This window comes from Triturus cristatus, chromosome 8, assembly GCF_964204655.1.
Source record: "Triturus cristatus chromosome 8, aTriCri1.1, whole genome shotgun sequence".
Taxonomy (NCBI): Eukaryota; Metazoa; Chordata; class Amphibia; order Caudata; family Salamandridae; genus Triturus; species Triturus cristatus.
The window spans coordinates 735,354,936-735,371,942 of record NC_140591.1 but is presented as its reverse complement, the minus strand read 5'-3'; the positions used below and the strand labels follow the sequence as shown (position 1 = coordinate 735,371,942).

Below are 17,007 nucleotides of genomic sequence, written 5' to 3'. Positions count from 1 at the left end.
TCAAAAGCTAATACCGGCTCTAAGCCCGCAATGAAGATCATGCTGGTATCTTTATGATGCTTGGTCTGTGAATACGCATGAAAGTCAGTCTCAACTTACCCTTTCTCAAACGATAGCACTATCATTTACAAGTGTCTCCTTTTATTCCGTCCCAGCTTTGGACACGTCTTACAGGAAGTCAGCCCTTATTTATATATTTCTTCAGTGGCTGAAGCTTAATGAGAAAGAGTAACAAGTTGTTCATAACAACATAAGAAACACATTGTGCATTTTCTCTTAAATACTCCTTCACTTTGTGCCAAAAGAAATACCAAGGTGAATACCTAGGCCACAGATTCAAGCTAAAGATCTTCCTGCTGAATGCAAGGCGCATTAAAAACTGCATATCGCTGGACTAAAGCATTCCTTGCATAGCCTCTAACATCATAACATAACTGAGCTGCTAGCAGCAAGCTAACCAATACCTTTCTGAAATGAGAATGACATGTGCTTATCTGCTCAATCAGTGCTCAATCAGGCTCGATCAGGCGAGATTTAGAAAAGGTGGAAAGGGTCCAAGTGGATGCCCCTTCCTTTTTAGGGTGGGTCCTGCTGACTATCATAGGATTGCTTGTAAAAGTGGCCAGGGTCAGAGGAAAAGCTGCCAACACTTCTTAGCGTTCTCTATAGATGCAGCCATTTTCTGTGACTGTAATTTCGGCCTTTTCCCAGAAGTCTCTATTCTGCCTATGCAAATTAACAAAAGCAGTGCTTATTCCTCACTTGCTCAAATGTCCTTCCTGTCCAGAAAGCTCTGATTAAGCATGCTTATTTTCTTTTTCTGGGATATTTTAAATTGTTTCGCTGTCCAGTCTGTGGCAGTAGAAAGCTGCTTATGATGCCAGGTTTTGATGAATCCCCAAGGTACAAGTACAGAGGAATATATCAGTCTCTAGGATATGGAACTTTTAGCTAACACATCACAATATGTGATGCTTGCCAAGAAAACACTACATTCTGGAGCGCTGATGATCAGAACATTCTGCTCCTGAAGGATAGAAAAGACAGCTTGATTGAAATAAAGTCTGTTTATATTGACGCTCTCTCTCTCCCTATATATACATACATGCATACACACACACACACAGGTATGTCATGCATTTCTTCAGATTTGTTTCAACCATTTACCATTTATTGGAGAATCCCTACTTTTCAAGTGACTGCAAATGAAGTCATCTCTGGCACTTTTTGTGCAAAGTAAGAGACACACATGACACCTTATTATAAAAGTCATCGGTTTCTTTGTTACTGTGTACTTTCAAAGCATGGGGCTTTCACACGTCAGGTAAACCTGATTACCACTACACAACAAAAGCAGATGCAGCTTTCTTATCTATGTCGTGATAGAACAGTTGTGAATTGAGTAGAAGAAGGGCCCTGATGTGATACTTATTACATGCAGCCTGTAAGATAGTCAAACATGCAGGCTAGGAAGGAAGATGCAAATATCAATGTATTAGAAAAACACCTAAAGGCGAGTGATATGCTTTCATTCATGCATGGCTAGGAAAAATCGCCATACTGTTGCAAACATTCTTACACCACCAACTGGAAATAAATGATTCTGACATTAAACGTAAAGGTGAGAATGCATTTGTATCATCACCTTGAGAAGGATCATCTTGGAATTGAGCCGAGGGCCTCTGCACTCAAAGCCAGAAACACTCCACTAAAATAAGATTCCTGTTGGTGCCAACAATTCTCCATGTTAATGCTTGTTCTAGGTGAGCAGTGAACCGATTACAGGGCTCTTTTGAAAGCAAGGTCTGAGAACCAACAGATACATCCACACGCCGATTACTTTAGTGTTTTGAGAGAATTCCCTTTCTTGGAACGAGATTGCATGAAATAATCTTCAGGACTTGGACAATTCCATGGCAAAACGGCACCTATCAACATTGTAGCCAACACAATATAACAACTGTTTCTGCCCGGTTTCGAACCGGGGACCTTTCGCGTGTGAGGCGAACTTGATAACCACTACACTACAGAAACAGATACCTACAGTTGATTTTTCTGTAATGAAACTGCTCCGAACTGGCTATTCCATGGGCCTCTGGCTTTAGATTTCTTTCATGCAACCTGCCCGACATCCCTAGCTGAACGCTCGTACATGCCATGCAAGACCAGATGTTTGGTATTAGCTCAGACTGGGCAGGGCTGAAGCATGAGACTCTAGCAAAGAATTATCCACTACTGCAAAGAAAAAATTGATGTTGGTTTTGAAACGCAAACTTCAAAACAACTTGAAAAGAGTACCAAGAAAAGGGCTCGTCCGGGATCTCTCGCACCCAAAGCGAGAATCATACCCCTAGACCAACGAGCCCTCAAAATTCTCTTACCTCTCAAAAGCTAATACCGGCTCTAAGCCCGCAATGAAGATCATGCTGGTATCTTTATGATGCTTGGTCTGTGAATACGCATGAAAGTCAGTCTCAACTTACCCTTTCTCAAACGATAGCACTATCATTTACAAGTGTCTCCTTTTATTCCGTCCCAGCTTTGGACACGTCTTACAGGAAGTCAGCCCTTATTTATATATTTCTGCAGTGGCTGAAGCTTAATGAGAAAGAGTAACAAGTTGTTCATAACAACATAAGAAACACATTGTGCATTTTCTCTCAAATACTCCTTCACTTTGTGCCAAAAGAAATACCAAGGTGAATACCTAGGCCACAGATTCAAGCTAAAGATCTTCCTGCTGAATGCAAGGCGCAATAAAAACTGCATATCGCTGGACTAAAGCATTCCTTGCATAGCCTCTAACATCATAACATAACTGAGCTGCTAGCAGCAAGCTAACCAATACCTTTCTGAAATGAGAATGACATGTGCCTATCTGCTCAATCAGTGCTCAATCAGGCTCGATCAGGCGAGATTTAGAAAAGGTGGAAAGGGTCCAAGTGGATGCCCCTTCCTTTTTAGGGTGGGTCCTGCTGACTATCATAGGATTGCTTGTAAAAGTGGCCAGGGTCAGAGGAAAAGCTGCCAACACTTCTTAGCGTTCTCTATAGATGCAGCCATTTTCTGTGACTGTAATTTCGGCCTTTTCCCAGAAGTCTCTATTCTGCCTATGCAAATTAACAAAAGCAGTGCTTATTCCTCACTTGCTCAAATGTCCTTCCTGTCCAGAAAGCTCTGATTAAGCATGCTTATTTTCTTTTTCTGGGATATTTTAAATTGTTTCGCTGTCCAGTCTGTGGCAGTAGAAAGCTGCTTATGATGCCAGGTTTTGATGAATCCCCAAGGTACAAGTACAGAGGAATATATCAGTCTCTAGGATATGGAACTTTTAGCTAACACATCACAATATGTGATGCTTGCCAAGAAAACACTACATTCTGGAGCGCTGATGATCAGAACATTCTGCTCCTGAAGGATAGAAAAGACAGCTTGATTGAAATAAAGTCTGTTTATATTGACGCTCTCTCTCTCCCTATATATACATACATGCATACACACACACACACAGGTATGTCATGCATTTCTTCAGATTTGTTTCAACCATTTACCATTTATTGGAGAATCCCTACTTTTCAAGTGACTGCAAATGAAGTCATCTCTGGCACTTTTTGTGCAAAGTAAGAGACACACATGACACCTTTTTATAAAAGTCATCGGTTTCTTTGTTACTGTGTACTTTCAAAGCATGGGGCTTTCACACGTCAGGTAAACCTGATTACCACTACACAACAAAAGCAGATGCAGCTTTCTTATCTATGTCGTGATAGAACAGTTGTGAATTGAGTAGAAGAAGGGCCCTGATGTGATACTTATTACATGCAGCCTGTAAGATAGTCAAACATGCAGGCTAGGAAGGAAGATGCAAATATCAATGTATTAGAAAAACACCTAAAGGCGAGTGATATGCTTTCATTCATGCATGGCTAGGAAAAATCGCCATACTGTTGCAAACATTCTTACACCACCAACTGGAAATAAATGATTCTGACATTAAACGTAAAGGTGACAATGCATTTGTATCATCACCCTGAGAAGGATCATCTTGGAATTGAGCCGAGGGCCTCTGCACTCAAAGCCAGAAACACTCCACTAAAATAAGATTCCTGTTGGTGCCAACAATTCTCCATGTTAATGCTTGTTCTAGGTGAGCAGTGAACCGATTGCAGGGCTCTTTTGAAAGCAAGGTCTGAGAACCAACAGATACATCCACACGCCGATTACTTTAGTGTTTTGAGAGAATTCCCTTTCTTGGAACGAGATTGCATGAAATAATCTTCAGGGCTTGGACAATTCCATGGCAAAACGGCACCTATCAACATTGTAGCCAACACAATATAACAACTGTTTCTGCCCGGTTTCGAACCGGGGACCTTTCGCGTGTGAGGCGAACGTGATAACCACTACACTACAGAAACAGATACCTACAGTTGATTTTTCTGTAATGAAACTGCTCCGAACTGGCTATTCCATGGGCCTCTGGCTTTAGATTTCTTTCATGCAACCTGCCCGACATCCCTAGCTGAACGCTCGTACATGCCATGCAAGACCAGATGTTTGGTATTAGCTCAGACTGGGCAGGGCTGAAGCATGAGACTCTAGCAAAGAATTATCCACTACTGCAAAGAAAAAATTGATGTTGGTTTTGAAACGCAAACTTCAAAACAACTTGAAAAGAGTACCAAGAAAAGGGCTCGTCTGGGATTTGAACCCGGGACCTCTCGCACCCAAAGCGAGAATCATACCCCTAGACCAACGAGCCCTCAAAATCCTCTTACCTCTCAAAAGCTAATACCGGCTCTAAGCCCGCAATGAAGATCATGCTGGTATCTTTATGATGCTTGGTCTGTGAATACGCATGAAAGTCAGTCTCAACTTACCCTTTCTCAAACGATAGCACTATCATTTACAAGTGTCTCCTTTTATTCCGTCCCAGCTTTGGACACGTCTTACAGGAAGTCAGCCCTTATTTATATATTTCTTCAGTGGCTGAAGCTTAATGAGAAAGAGTAACAAGTTGTTCATAACAACATAAGAAACACATTGTGCATTTTCTCTTAAATACTCCTTCACTTTGTGCCAAAAGAAATACCAAGGTGAATACCTAGGCCACAGATTCAAGCTAAAGATCTTCCTGCTGAATGCAAGGCGCATTAAAAACTGCATATCGCTGGACTAAAGCATTCCTTGCATAGCCTCTAACATCATAACATAACTGAGCTGCTAGCAGCAAGCTAACCAATACCTTTCTGAAATGAGAATGACATGTGCTTATCTGCTCAATCAGTGCTCGATCAGGCTCGATCAGGTGAGATTTAGAAAAGGTGGAAAGGGTCCAAGTGGATGCCCCTTCCTTTTTAGGGTGGGTCCTGCTGACTATCATAGGATTGCTTGTAAAAGTGGCCAGGGTCAGAGGAAAAGCTGCCAACACTTCTTAGCGTTCTCTATAGATGCAGCCATTTTCTGTGACTGTAATTTCGGCCTTTTCCCAGAAGTCTCTATTCTGCCTATGCAAATTAACAAAAGCAGTGCTTATTCCTCACTTGCTCAAATGTCCTTCCTGTCCAGAAAGCTCTGATTAAGCATGCTTATTTTCTTTTTCTGGGATATTTTAAATTGTTTCGCTGTCCAGTCTGTGGCAGTAGAAAGCTGCTTATGATGCCAGGTTTTGATGAATCCCCAAGGTACAAGTACAGAGGAATATATCAGTCTCTAGGATATGGAACTTTTAGCTAACACATCACAATATGTGATGCTTGCCAAGAAAACACTACATTCTGGAGCGCTGATGATCAGAACATTCTGCTCCTGAAGGATAGAAAAGACAGCTTGATTGAAATAAAGTCTGTTTATATTGACGCTCTCTCTCTCCCTATATATACATACATGCATACACACACACACACAGGTATGTCATGCATTTCTTCAGATTTGTTTCAACCATTTACCATTTATTGGAGAATCCCTACTTTTCAAGTGACTGCAAATGAAGTCATCTCTGGCACTTTTTGTGCAAAGTAAGAGACACACATGACACCTTTTTATAAAAGTCATCGGTTTCTTTGTTACTGTGTACTTTCAAAGCATGGGGCTTTCACACGTCAGGTAAACCTGATTACCACTACACAACAAAAGCAGATGCAGCTTTCTTATCTATGTCGTGATAGAACAGTTGTGAATTGAGTAGAAGAAGGGCCCTGATGTGATACTTATTACATGCAGCCTGTAAGATAGTCAAACATGCAGGCTAGGAAGGAAGATGCAAATATCAATGTATTAGAAAAACACCTAAAGGCGAGTGATATGCTTTCATTCATGCATGGCTAGGAAAAATCGCCATACTGTTGCAAACATTCTTACACCACCAACTGGAAATAAATGATTCTGACATTAAACGTAAAGGTGACAATGCATTTGTATCATCACCCTGAGAAGGATCATCTTGGAATTGAGCCGAGGGCCTCTGCACTCAAAGCCAGAAACACTCCACTAAAATAAGATTCCTGTTGGTGCCAACAATTCTCCATGTTAATGCTTGTTCTAGGTGAGCAGTGAACCGATTGCAGGGCTCTTTTGAAAGCAAGGTCTGAGAACCAACAGATACATCCACACGCCGATTACTTTAGTGTTTTGAGAGAATTCCCTTTCTTGGAACGAGATTGCATGAAATAATCTTCAGGGCATGGACAATTCCATGGCAAAACGGCACCTATCAACATTGTAGCCAACACAATATAACAACTGTTTCTGCCCGGTTTCGAACCGGGGACCTTTCGCGTGTGAGGCGAACGTGATAACCACTACACTACAGAAACAGATACCTACAGTTGATTTTTCTGTAATGAAACTGCTCCGAACTGGCTATTCCATGGGCCTCTGGCTTTAGATTTCTTTCATGCAACCTGCCCGACATCCCTAGCTGAACGCTCGTACATGCCATGCAAGACCAGATGTTTGGTATTAGCTCAGACTGGGCAGGGCTGAAGCATGAGACTCTAGCAAAGAATTATCCACTACTGCAAAGAAAAAATTGATGTTGGTTTTGAAACGCAAACTTCAAAACAACTTGAAAAGAGTACCAAGAAAAGGGCTCGTCCGGGATTTGAACCCGGGACCTCTCGCACCCAAAGCGAGAATCATACCCCTAGACCAACGAGCCCTCAAAATCCTCTTACCTCTCAAAAGCTAATACCGGCTCTAAGCCCGCAATGAAGATCATGCTGGTATCTTTATGATGCTTGGTCTGTGAATACGCATGAAAGTCAGTCTCAACTTACCCTTTCTCAAACGATAGCACTATCATTTACAAGTGTCTCCTTTTATTCCGTCCCAGCTTTGGACACGTCTTACAGGAAGTCAGCCCTTATTTATATATTTCTTCAGTGGCTGAAGCTTAATGAGAAAGAGTAACAAGTTGTTCATAACAACATAAGAAACACATTGTGCATTTTCTCTTAAATACTCCTTCACTTTGTGCCAAAAGAAATACCAAGGTGAATACCTAGGCCACAGATTCAAGCTAAAGATCTTCCTGCTGAATGCAAGGCGCATTAAAAACTGCATATCGCTGGACTAAAGCATTCCTTGCATAGCCTCTAACATCATAACATAACTGAGCTGCTAGCAGCAAGCTAACCAATACCTTTCTGAAATGAGAATGACATGTGCTTATCTGCTCAATCAGTGCTCAATCAGGCTCGATCAGGCGAGATTTAGAAAAGGTGGAAAGGGTCCAAGTGGATGCCCCTTCCTTTTTAGGGTGGGTCCTGCTGACTATCATAGGATTGCTTGTAAAAGTGGCCAGGGTCAGAGGAAAAGCTGCCAACACTTCTTAGCGTTCTCTATAGATGCAGCCATTTTCTGTGACTGTAATTTCGGCCTTTTCCCAGAAGTCTCTATTCTGCCTATGCAAATTAACAAAAGCAGTGCTTATTCCTCACTTGCTCAAATGTCCTTCCTGTCCAGAAAGCTCTGATTAAGCATGCTTATTTTCTTTTTCTGGGATATTTTAAATTGTTTCGCTGTCCAGTCTGTGGCAGTAGAAAGCTGCTTATGATGCCAGGTTTTGATGAATCCCCAAGGTACAAGTACAGAGGAATATATCAGTCTCTAGGATATGGAACTTTTAGCTAACACATCACAATATGTGATGCTTGCCAAGAAAACACTACATTCTGGAGCGCTGATGATCAGAACATTCTGCTCCTGAAGGATAGAAAAGACAGCTTGATTGAAATAAAGTCTGTTTATATTGACGCTCTCTCTCTCCCTATATATACATACATGCATACACACACACACACAGGTATGTCATGCATTTCTTCAGATTTGTTTCAACCATTTACCATTTATTGGAGAATCCCTACTTTTCAAGTGACTGCAAATGAAGTCATCTCTGGCACTTTTTGTGCAAAGTAAGAGACACACATGACACCTTTTTATAAAAGTCATCGGTTTCTTTGTTACTGTGTACTTTCAAAGCATGGGGCTTTCACACGTCAGGTAAACCTGATTACCACTACACAACAAAAGCAGATGCAGCTTTCTTATCTATGTCGTGATAGAACAGTTGTGAATTGAGTAGAAGAAGGGCCCTGATGTGATACTTATTACATGCAGCCTGTAAGATAGTCAAACATGCAGGCTAGGAAGGAAGATGCAAATATCAATGTATTAGAAAAACACCTAAAGGCGAGTGATATGCTTTCATTCATGCATGGCTAGGAAAAATCGCCATACTGTTGCAAACATTCTTACACCACCAACTGGAAATAAATGATTCTGACATTAAACGTAAAGGTGACAATGCATTTGTATCATCACCCTGAGAAGGATCATCTTGGAATTGAGCCGAGGGCCTCTGCACTCAAAGCCAGAAACACTCCACTAAAATAAGATTCCTGTTGGTGCCAACAATTCTCCATGTTAATGCTTGTTCTAGGTGAGCAGTGAACCGATTGCAGGGCTCTTTTGAAAGCAAGGTCTGAGAACCAACAGATACATCCACACGCCGATTACTTTAGTGTTTTGAGAGAATTCCCTTTCTTGGAACGAGATTGCATGAAATAATCTTCAGGGCTTGGACAATTCCATGGCAAAACGGCACCTATCAACATTGTAGCCAACACAATATAACAACTGTTTCTGCCCGGTTTCGAACCGGGGACCTTTCGCGTGTGAGGCGAACGTGATAACCACTACACTACAGAAACAGATACCTACAGTTGATTTTTCTGTAATGAAACTGCTCCGAACTGGCTATTCCATGGGCCTCTGGCTTTAGATTTCTTTCATGCAACCTGCCCGACATCCCTAGCTGAACGCTCGTACATGCCATGCAAGACCAGATGTTTGGTATTAGCTCAGACTGGGCAGGGCTGAAGCATGAGACTCTAGCAAAGAATTATCCACTACTGCAAAGAAAAAATTGATGTTGGTTTTGAAACGCAAACTTCAAAACAACTTGAAAAGAGTACCAAGAAAAGGGCTCGTCCGGGATTTGAACCCGGGACCTCTCGCACCCAAAGCGAGAATCATACCCCTAGACCAACAAGCCCTCAAAATCCTCTTACCTCTCAAAAGCTAATACCGGCTCTAAGCCCGCAATGAAGATCATGCTGGTATCTTTATGATGCTTGGTCTGTGAATACGCATGAAAGTCAGTCTCAACTTACCCTTTCTCAAACGATAGCACTATCATTTACAAGTGTCTCCTTTTATTCCGTCCCAGCTTTGGACACGTCTTACAGGAAGTCAGCCCTTATTTATATATTTCTTCAGTGGCTGAAGCTTAATGAGAAAGAGTAACAAGTTGTTCATAACAACATAAGAAACACATTGTGCATTTTCTCTTAAATACTCCTTCACTTTGTGCCAAAAGAAATACCAAGGTGAATACCTAGGCCACAGATTCAAGCTAAAGATCTTCCTGCTGAATGCAAGGCGCAATAAAAACTGCATATCGCTGGACTAAAGCATTCCTTGCATAGCCTCTAACATCATAACATAACTGAGCTGCTAGCAGCAAGCTAACCAATACCTTTCTGAAATGAGAATGACATGTGCTTATCTGCTCAATCAGTGCTCGATCAGGCTCGATCAGGCGAGATTTAGAAAAGGTGGAAAGGGTCCAAGTGGATGCCCCTTCCTTTTTAGGGTGGGTCCTGCTGACTATCATAGGATTGCTTGTAAAAGTGGCCAGGGTCAGAGGAAAAGCTGCCAACACTTCTTAGCGTTCTCTATAGATGCAGCCATTTTCTGTGACTGTAATTTCGGCCTTTTCCCAGAAGTCTCTATTCTGCCTATGCAAATTAACAAAAGCAGTGCTTATTCCTCACTTGCTCAAATGTCCTTCCTGTCCAGAAAGCTCTGATTAAGCATGCTTATTTTCTTTTTCTGGGATATTTTAAATTGTTTCGCTGTCCAGTCTGTGGCAGTAGAAAGCTGCTTATGATGCCAGGTTTTGATGAATCCCCAAGGTACAAGTACAGAGGAATATATCAGTCTCTAGGATATGGAACTTTTAGCTAACACATCACAATATGTGATGCTTGCCAAGAAAACACTACATTCTGGAGCGCTGATGATCAGAACATTCTGCTCCTGAAGGATAGAAAAGACAGCTTGATTGAAATAAAGTCTGTTTATATTGACGCTCTCTCTCTCCCTATATATACATACATGCATACACACACACACACAGGTATGTCATGCATTTCTTCAGATTTGTTTCAACCATTTACCATTTATTGGAGAATCCCTACTTTTCAAGTGACTGCAAATGAAGTCATCTCTGGCACTTTTTGTGCAAAGTAAGAGACACACATGACACCTTATTATAAAAGTCATCGGTTTCTTTGTTACTGTGTACTTTCAAAGCATGGGGCTTTCACACGTCAGGTAAACCTGATTACCACTACACAACAAAAGCAGATGCAGCTTTCTTATCTATGTCGTGATAGAACAGTTGTGAATTGAGTAGAAGAAGGGCCCTGATGTGATACTTATTACATGCAGCCTGTAAGATAGTCAAACATGCAGGCTAGGAAGGAAGATGCAAATATCAATGTATTAGAAAAACACCTAAAGGCGAGTGATATGCTTTCATTCATGCATGGCTAGGAAAAATCGCCATACTGTTGCAAACATTCTTACACCACCAACTGGAAATAAATGATTCTGACATTAAACGTAAAGGTGAGAATGCATTTGTATCATCACCTTGAGAAGGATCATCTTGGAATTGAGCCGAGGGCCTCTGCACTCAAAGCCAGAAACACTCCACTAAAATAAGATTCCTGTTGGTGCCAACAATTCTCCATGTTAATGCTTGTTCTAGGTGAGCAGTGAACCGATTACAGGGCTCTTTTGAAAGCAAGGTCTGAGAACCAACAGATACATCCACACGCCGATTACTTTAGTGTTTTGAGAGAATTCCCTTTCTTGGAACGAGATTGCATGAAATAATCTTCAGGGCTTGGACAATTCCATGGCAAAACGGCACCTATCAACATTGTAGCCAACACAATATAACAACTGTTTCTGCCCGGTTTCGAACCGGGGACCTTTCGCGTGTGAGGCGAACTTGATAACCACTACACTACAGAAACAGATACCTACAGTTGATTTTTCTGTAATGAAACTGCTCCGAACTGGCTATTCCATGGGCCTCTGGCTTTAGATTTCTTTCATGCAACCTGCCCGACATCCCTAGCTGAACGCTCGTACATGCCATGCAAGACCAGATGTTTGGTATTAGCTCAGACTGGGCAGGGCTGAAGCATGAGACTCTAGCAAAGAATTATCCACTACTGCAAAGAAAAAATTGATGTTGGTTTTGAAACGCAAACTTCAAAACAACTTGAAAAGAGTACCAAGAAAAGGGCTTGTCCGGGATTTGAACCCGGGACCTCTCGCACCCAAAGCGAGAATCATACCCCTAGACCAACGAGCCCTCAAAATTCTCTTACCTCTCAAAAGCTAATACCGGCTCTAAGCCCGCAATGAAGATCATGCTGGTATCTTTATGATGCTTGGTCTGTGAATACGCATGAAAGTCAGTCTCAACTTACCCTTTCTCAAACGATAGCACTATCATTTACAAGTGTCTCCTTTTATTCCGTCCCAGCTTTGGACACGTCTTACAGGAAGTCAGCCCTTATTTATATATTTCTGCAGTGGCTGAAGCTTAATGAGAAAGAGTAACAAGTTGTTCATAACAACATAAGAAACACATTGTGCATTTTCTCTCAAATACTCCTTCACTTTGTGCCAAAAGAAATACCAAGGTGAATACCTAGGCCACAGATTCAAGCTAAAGATCTTCCTGGTGAAGGCAAGGCGCAATAAAAACTGCATATCGCTGGACTAAAGCATTCCTTGCATAGCCTCTAACATCATAACATAACTGAGCTGCTAGCAGCAAGCTAACCAATACCTTTCTGAAATGAGAATGACATGTGCTTATCTGCTCAATCAGTGCTCAATCAGGCTCGATCAGGCGAGATTTAGAAAAGGTGGAAAGGGTCCAAGTGGATGCCCCTTCCTTTTTAGGGTGGGTCCTGCTGACTATCATAGGATTGCTTGTAAAAGTGGCCAGGGTCAGAGGAAAAGCTGCCAACACTTCTTAGCGTTCTCTATAGATGCAGCCATTTTCTGTGACTGTAATTTCGGCCTTTTCCCAGAAGTCTCTATTCTGCCTATGCAAATTAACAAAAGCAGTGCTTATTCCTCACTTGCTCAAATGTCCTTCCTGTCCAGAAAGCTCTGATTAAGCATGCTTATTTTCTTTTTCTGGGATATTTTAAATTGTTTCGCTGTCCAGTCTGTGGCAGTAGAAAGCTGCTTATGATGCCAGGTTTTGATGAATCCCCAAGGTACAAGTACAGAGGAATATATCAGTCTCTAGGATATGGAACTTTTAGCTAACACATCACAATATGTGATGCTTGCCAAGAAAACACTACATTCTGGAGCGCTGATGATCAGAACATTCTGCTCCTGAAGGATAGAAAAGACAGCTTGATTGAAATAAAGTCTGTTTATATTGACGCTCTCTCTCTCCCTATATATACATACATGCGTACACACACACACACAGGTATGTCATGCATTTCTTCAGATTTGTTTCAACCATTTACCATTTATTGGAGAATCCCTATTTTTCAAGTGACTGCAAATGAAGTCATCTCTGGCACTTTTTGTGCAAAGTAAGAGACACACATGACACCTTTTTATAAAAGTCATCAGTTTCTTTGTTACTGTGTACTTTCAAAGCATGGGGCTTTCACACGTCAGGTAAACCTGATTACCACTACACAACAAAAGCAGATGCAGCTTTCTTATCTATGTCGTGATAGAACAGTTGTGAATTGAGTAGAAGAAGGGCCCTGATGTGATACTTATTACATGCAGCCTGTAAGATAGTCAAACATGCAGGCTAGGAAGGAAGATGCAAATATCAATGTATTAGAAAAACACCTAAAGGCGAGTGATATGCTTTCATTCATGCATGGCTAGGAAAAATCGCCATACTGTTGCAAACATTCTTACACCACCAACTGGAAATAAATGATTCTGACATTAAACGTAAAGGTGACAATGCATTTGTATCATCACCCTGAGAAGGATCATCTTGGAATTGAGCCGAGGGCCTCTGCACTCAAAGCCAGAAACACTCCACTAAAATAAGATTCCTGTTGGTGCCAACAATTCTCCATGTTAATGCTTGTTCTAGGTGAGCAGTGAACCGATTGCAGGGCTCTTTTGAAAGCAAGGTCTGAGAACCAACAGATACATCCACACGCCGATTACTTTAGTGTTTTGAGAGAATTCCCTTTCTTGGAACGAGATTGCATGAAATAATCTTCAGGGCTTGGACAATTCCATGGCAAAACGGCACCTATCAACATTGTAGCCAACACAATATAACAACTGTTTCTGCCCGGTTTCGAACCGGGGACCTTTCGCGTGTGAGGCGAACGTGATAACCACTACACTACAGAAACAGATACCTACAGTTGATTTTTCTGTAATGAAACTGCTCCGAACTGGCTATTCCATGGGCCTCTGGCTTTAGATTTCTTTCATGCAACCTGCCCGACATCCCTAGCTGAACGCTCGTACATGCCATGCAAGACCAGATGTTTGGTATTAGCTCAGACTGGGCAGGGCTGAAGCATGAGACTCTAGCAAAGAATTATCCACTACTGCAAAGAAAAAATTGATGTTGGTTTTGAAACGCAAACTTCAAAACAACTTGAAAAGAGTACCAAGAAAAGGGCTCGTCCGGGATTTGAACCCGGGACCTCTCGCACCCAAAGCGAGAATCATACCCCTCGACCAACGAGCCCTCAAAATCCTCTTACCTCTCAAAAGCTAATACCGGCTCTAAGCCCGCAATGAAGATCATGCTGGTATCTTTATGATGCTTGGTCTGTGAATACGCATGAAAGTCAGTCTCAACTTACCCTTTCTCAAACGATAGCACTATCATTTACAAGTGTCTCCTTTTATTCCGTCCCAGCTTTGGACACGTCTTACAGGAAGTCAGCCCTTATTTATATATTTCTTCAGTGGCTGAAGCTTAATGAGAAAGAGTAACAAGTTGTTCATAACAACATAAGAAACACATTGTGCATTTTCTCTTAAATACTCCTTCACTTTGTGCCAAAAGAAATACCAAGGTGAATACCTAGGCCACAGATTCAAGCTAAAGATCTTCCTGCTGAATGCAAGGCGCATTAAAAACTGCATATCGCTGGACTAAAGCATTCCTTGCATAGCCTCTAACATCATAACATAACTGAGCTGCTAGCAGCAAGCTAACCAATACCTTTCTGAAATGAGAATGACATGTGCTTATCTGCTCAATCAGTGCTCAATCAGGCTCGATCAGGCGAGATTTAGAAAAGGTGGAAAGGGTCCAAGTGGATGCCCCTTCCTTTTTAGGGTGGGTCCTGCTGACTATCATAGGATTGCTTGTAAAAGTGGCCAGGGTCAGAGGAAAAGCTGCCAACACTTCTTAGCGTTCTCTATAGATGCAGCCATTTTCTGTGACTGTAATTTCGGCCTTTTCCCAGAAGTCTCTATTCTGCCTATGCAAATTAACAAAAGCAGTGCTTATTCCTCACTTGCTCAAATGTCCTTCCTGTCCAGAAAGCTCTGATTAAGCATGCTTATTTTCTTTTTCTGGGATATTTTAAATTGTTTCGCTGTCCAGTCTGTGGCAGTAGAAAGCTGCTTATGATGCCAGGTTTTGATGAATCCCCAAGGTACAAGTACAGAGGAATATATCAGTCTCTAGGATATGGAACTTTTAGCTAACACATCACAATATGTGATGCTTGCCAAGAAAACACTACATTCTGGAGCGCTGATGATCAGAACATTCTGCTCCTGAAGGATAGAAAAGACAGCTTGATTGAAATAAAGTCTGTTTATATTGACGCTCTCTCTCTCCCTATATATACATACATGCATACACACACACACACAGGTATGTCATGCATTTCTTCAGATTTGTTTCAACCATTTACCATTTATTGGAGAATCCCTACTTTTCAAGTGACTGCAAATGAAGTCATCTCTGGCACTTTTTGTGCAAAGTAAGAGACACACATGACACCTTTTTATAAAAGTCATCGGTTTCTTTGTTACTGTGTACTTTCAAAGCATGGGGCTTTCACACGTCAGGTAAACCTGATTACCACTACACAACAAAAGCAGATGCAGCTTTCTTATCTATGTCGTGATAGAACAGTTGTGAATTGAGTAGAAGAAGGGCCCTGATGTGATACTTATTACATGCAGCCTGTAAGATAGTCAAACATGCAGGCTAGGAAGGAAGATGCAAATATCAATGTATTAGAAAAACACCTAAAGGCGAGTGATATGCTTTCATTCATGCATGGCTAGGAAAAATCGCCATACTGTTGCAAACATTCTTACACCACCAACTGGAAATAAATGATTCTGACATTAAACGTAAAGGTGACAATGCATTTGTATCATCACCCTGAGAAGGATCATCTTGGAATTGAGCCGAGGGCCTCTGCACTCAAAGCCAGAAACACTCCACTAAAATAAGATTCCTGTTGGTGCCAACAATTCTCCATGTTAATGCTTGTTCTAGGTGAGCAGTGAACCGATTGCAGGGCTCTTTTGAAAGCAAGGTCTGAGAACCAACAGATACATCCACACGCCGATTACTTTAGTGTTTTGAGAGAATTCCCTTTCTTGGAACGAGATTGCATGAAATAATCTTCAGGGCTTGGACAATTCCATGGCAAAACGGCACCTATCAACATTGTAGCCAACACAATATAACAACTGTTTCTGCCCGGTTTCGAACCGGGGACCTTTCGCGTGTGAGGCGAACGTGATAACCACTACACTACAGAAACAGATACATACAGTTGATTTTTCTGTAATGAAACTGCTCCGAACTGGCTATTCCATGGGCCTCTGGCTTTAGATTTCTTTCATGCAACCTGCCCGACATCCCTAGCTGAACGCTCGTACATGCCATGCAAGACCAGATGTTTGGTATTAGCTCAGACTGGGCAGGGCTGAAGCATGAGACTCTAGCAAAGAATTATCCACTACTGCAAAGAAAAAATTGATGTTGGTTTTGAAACGCAAACTTCAAAACAACTTGAAAAGAGTACCAAGAAAAGGGCTCGTCCGGGATTTGAACCCGGGACCTCTCGCACCCAAAGCGAGAATCATACCCCTAGACCAACGAGCCCTCAAAATCCTCTTACCTCTCAAAAGCTAATACCGGCTCTAAGCCCGCAATGAAGATCATGCTGGTATCTTTATGATGCTTGGTCTGTGAATACGCATGAAAGTCAGTCTCAACTTACCCTTTCTCAAACGATAGCACTATCATTTACAAGTGTCTCCTTTTATTCCGTCCCAGCTTTGGACACGTCTTACAGGAAGTCAGCCCTTATTTATATATTTCTTCAGTGGCTGAAGCTTAATGAGAAAGAGTAACAAGTTGTT

The 17,007-nt window shown here is 41.7% G+C and overlaps 7 non-coding genes across 7 annotated transcripts; all 7 read right to left on the bottom strand.

Annotated features, from left to right (window-relative positions):
* Nucleotides 1-4,345: 4,345 nt before the first annotated feature.
* Nucleotides 4,346-4,418, bottom strand: TRNAV-CAC (transfer RNA valine (anticodon CAC)). The gene has a single exon. It is a non-coding gene; the product is annotated as a tRNA-Val (tRNA).
* Nucleotides 4,419-6,742: 2,324 nt separating this feature from the next.
* TRNAV-CAC (transfer RNA valine (anticodon CAC)) lies at nucleotides 6,743-6,815 on the bottom strand. Its single transcript has one exon. It is a non-coding gene; the product is annotated as a tRNA-Val (tRNA).
* A 272-nt stretch (nucleotides 6,816-7,087) lies between these two features.
* On the bottom strand, nucleotides 7,088-7,159 carry TRNAP-UGG (transfer RNA proline (anticodon UGG)). Its single transcript has one exon. It is a non-coding gene; the product is annotated as a tRNA-Pro (tRNA).
* A 1,980-nt stretch (nucleotides 7,160-9,139) lies between these two features.
* TRNAV-CAC (transfer RNA valine (anticodon CAC)) lies at nucleotides 9,140-9,212 on the bottom strand. Its single transcript has one exon. It is a non-coding gene; the product is annotated as a tRNA-Val (tRNA).
* Nucleotides 9,213-13,933: 4,721 nt separating this feature from the next.
* TRNAV-CAC (transfer RNA valine (anticodon CAC)) lies at nucleotides 13,934-14,006 on the bottom strand. Its single transcript has one exon. It is a non-coding gene; the product is annotated as a tRNA-Val (tRNA).
* A 2,324-nt stretch (nucleotides 14,007-16,330) lies between these two features.
* TRNAV-CAC (transfer RNA valine (anticodon CAC)) lies at nucleotides 16,331-16,403 on the bottom strand. The gene has a single exon. It is a non-coding gene; the product is annotated as a tRNA-Val (tRNA).
* A 272-nt stretch (nucleotides 16,404-16,675) lies between these two features.
* TRNAP-UGG (transfer RNA proline (anticodon UGG)) lies at nucleotides 16,676-16,747 on the bottom strand. Its single transcript has one exon. It is a non-coding gene; the product is annotated as a tRNA-Pro (tRNA).
* Nucleotides 16,748-17,007: the final 260 nt, after the last annotated feature.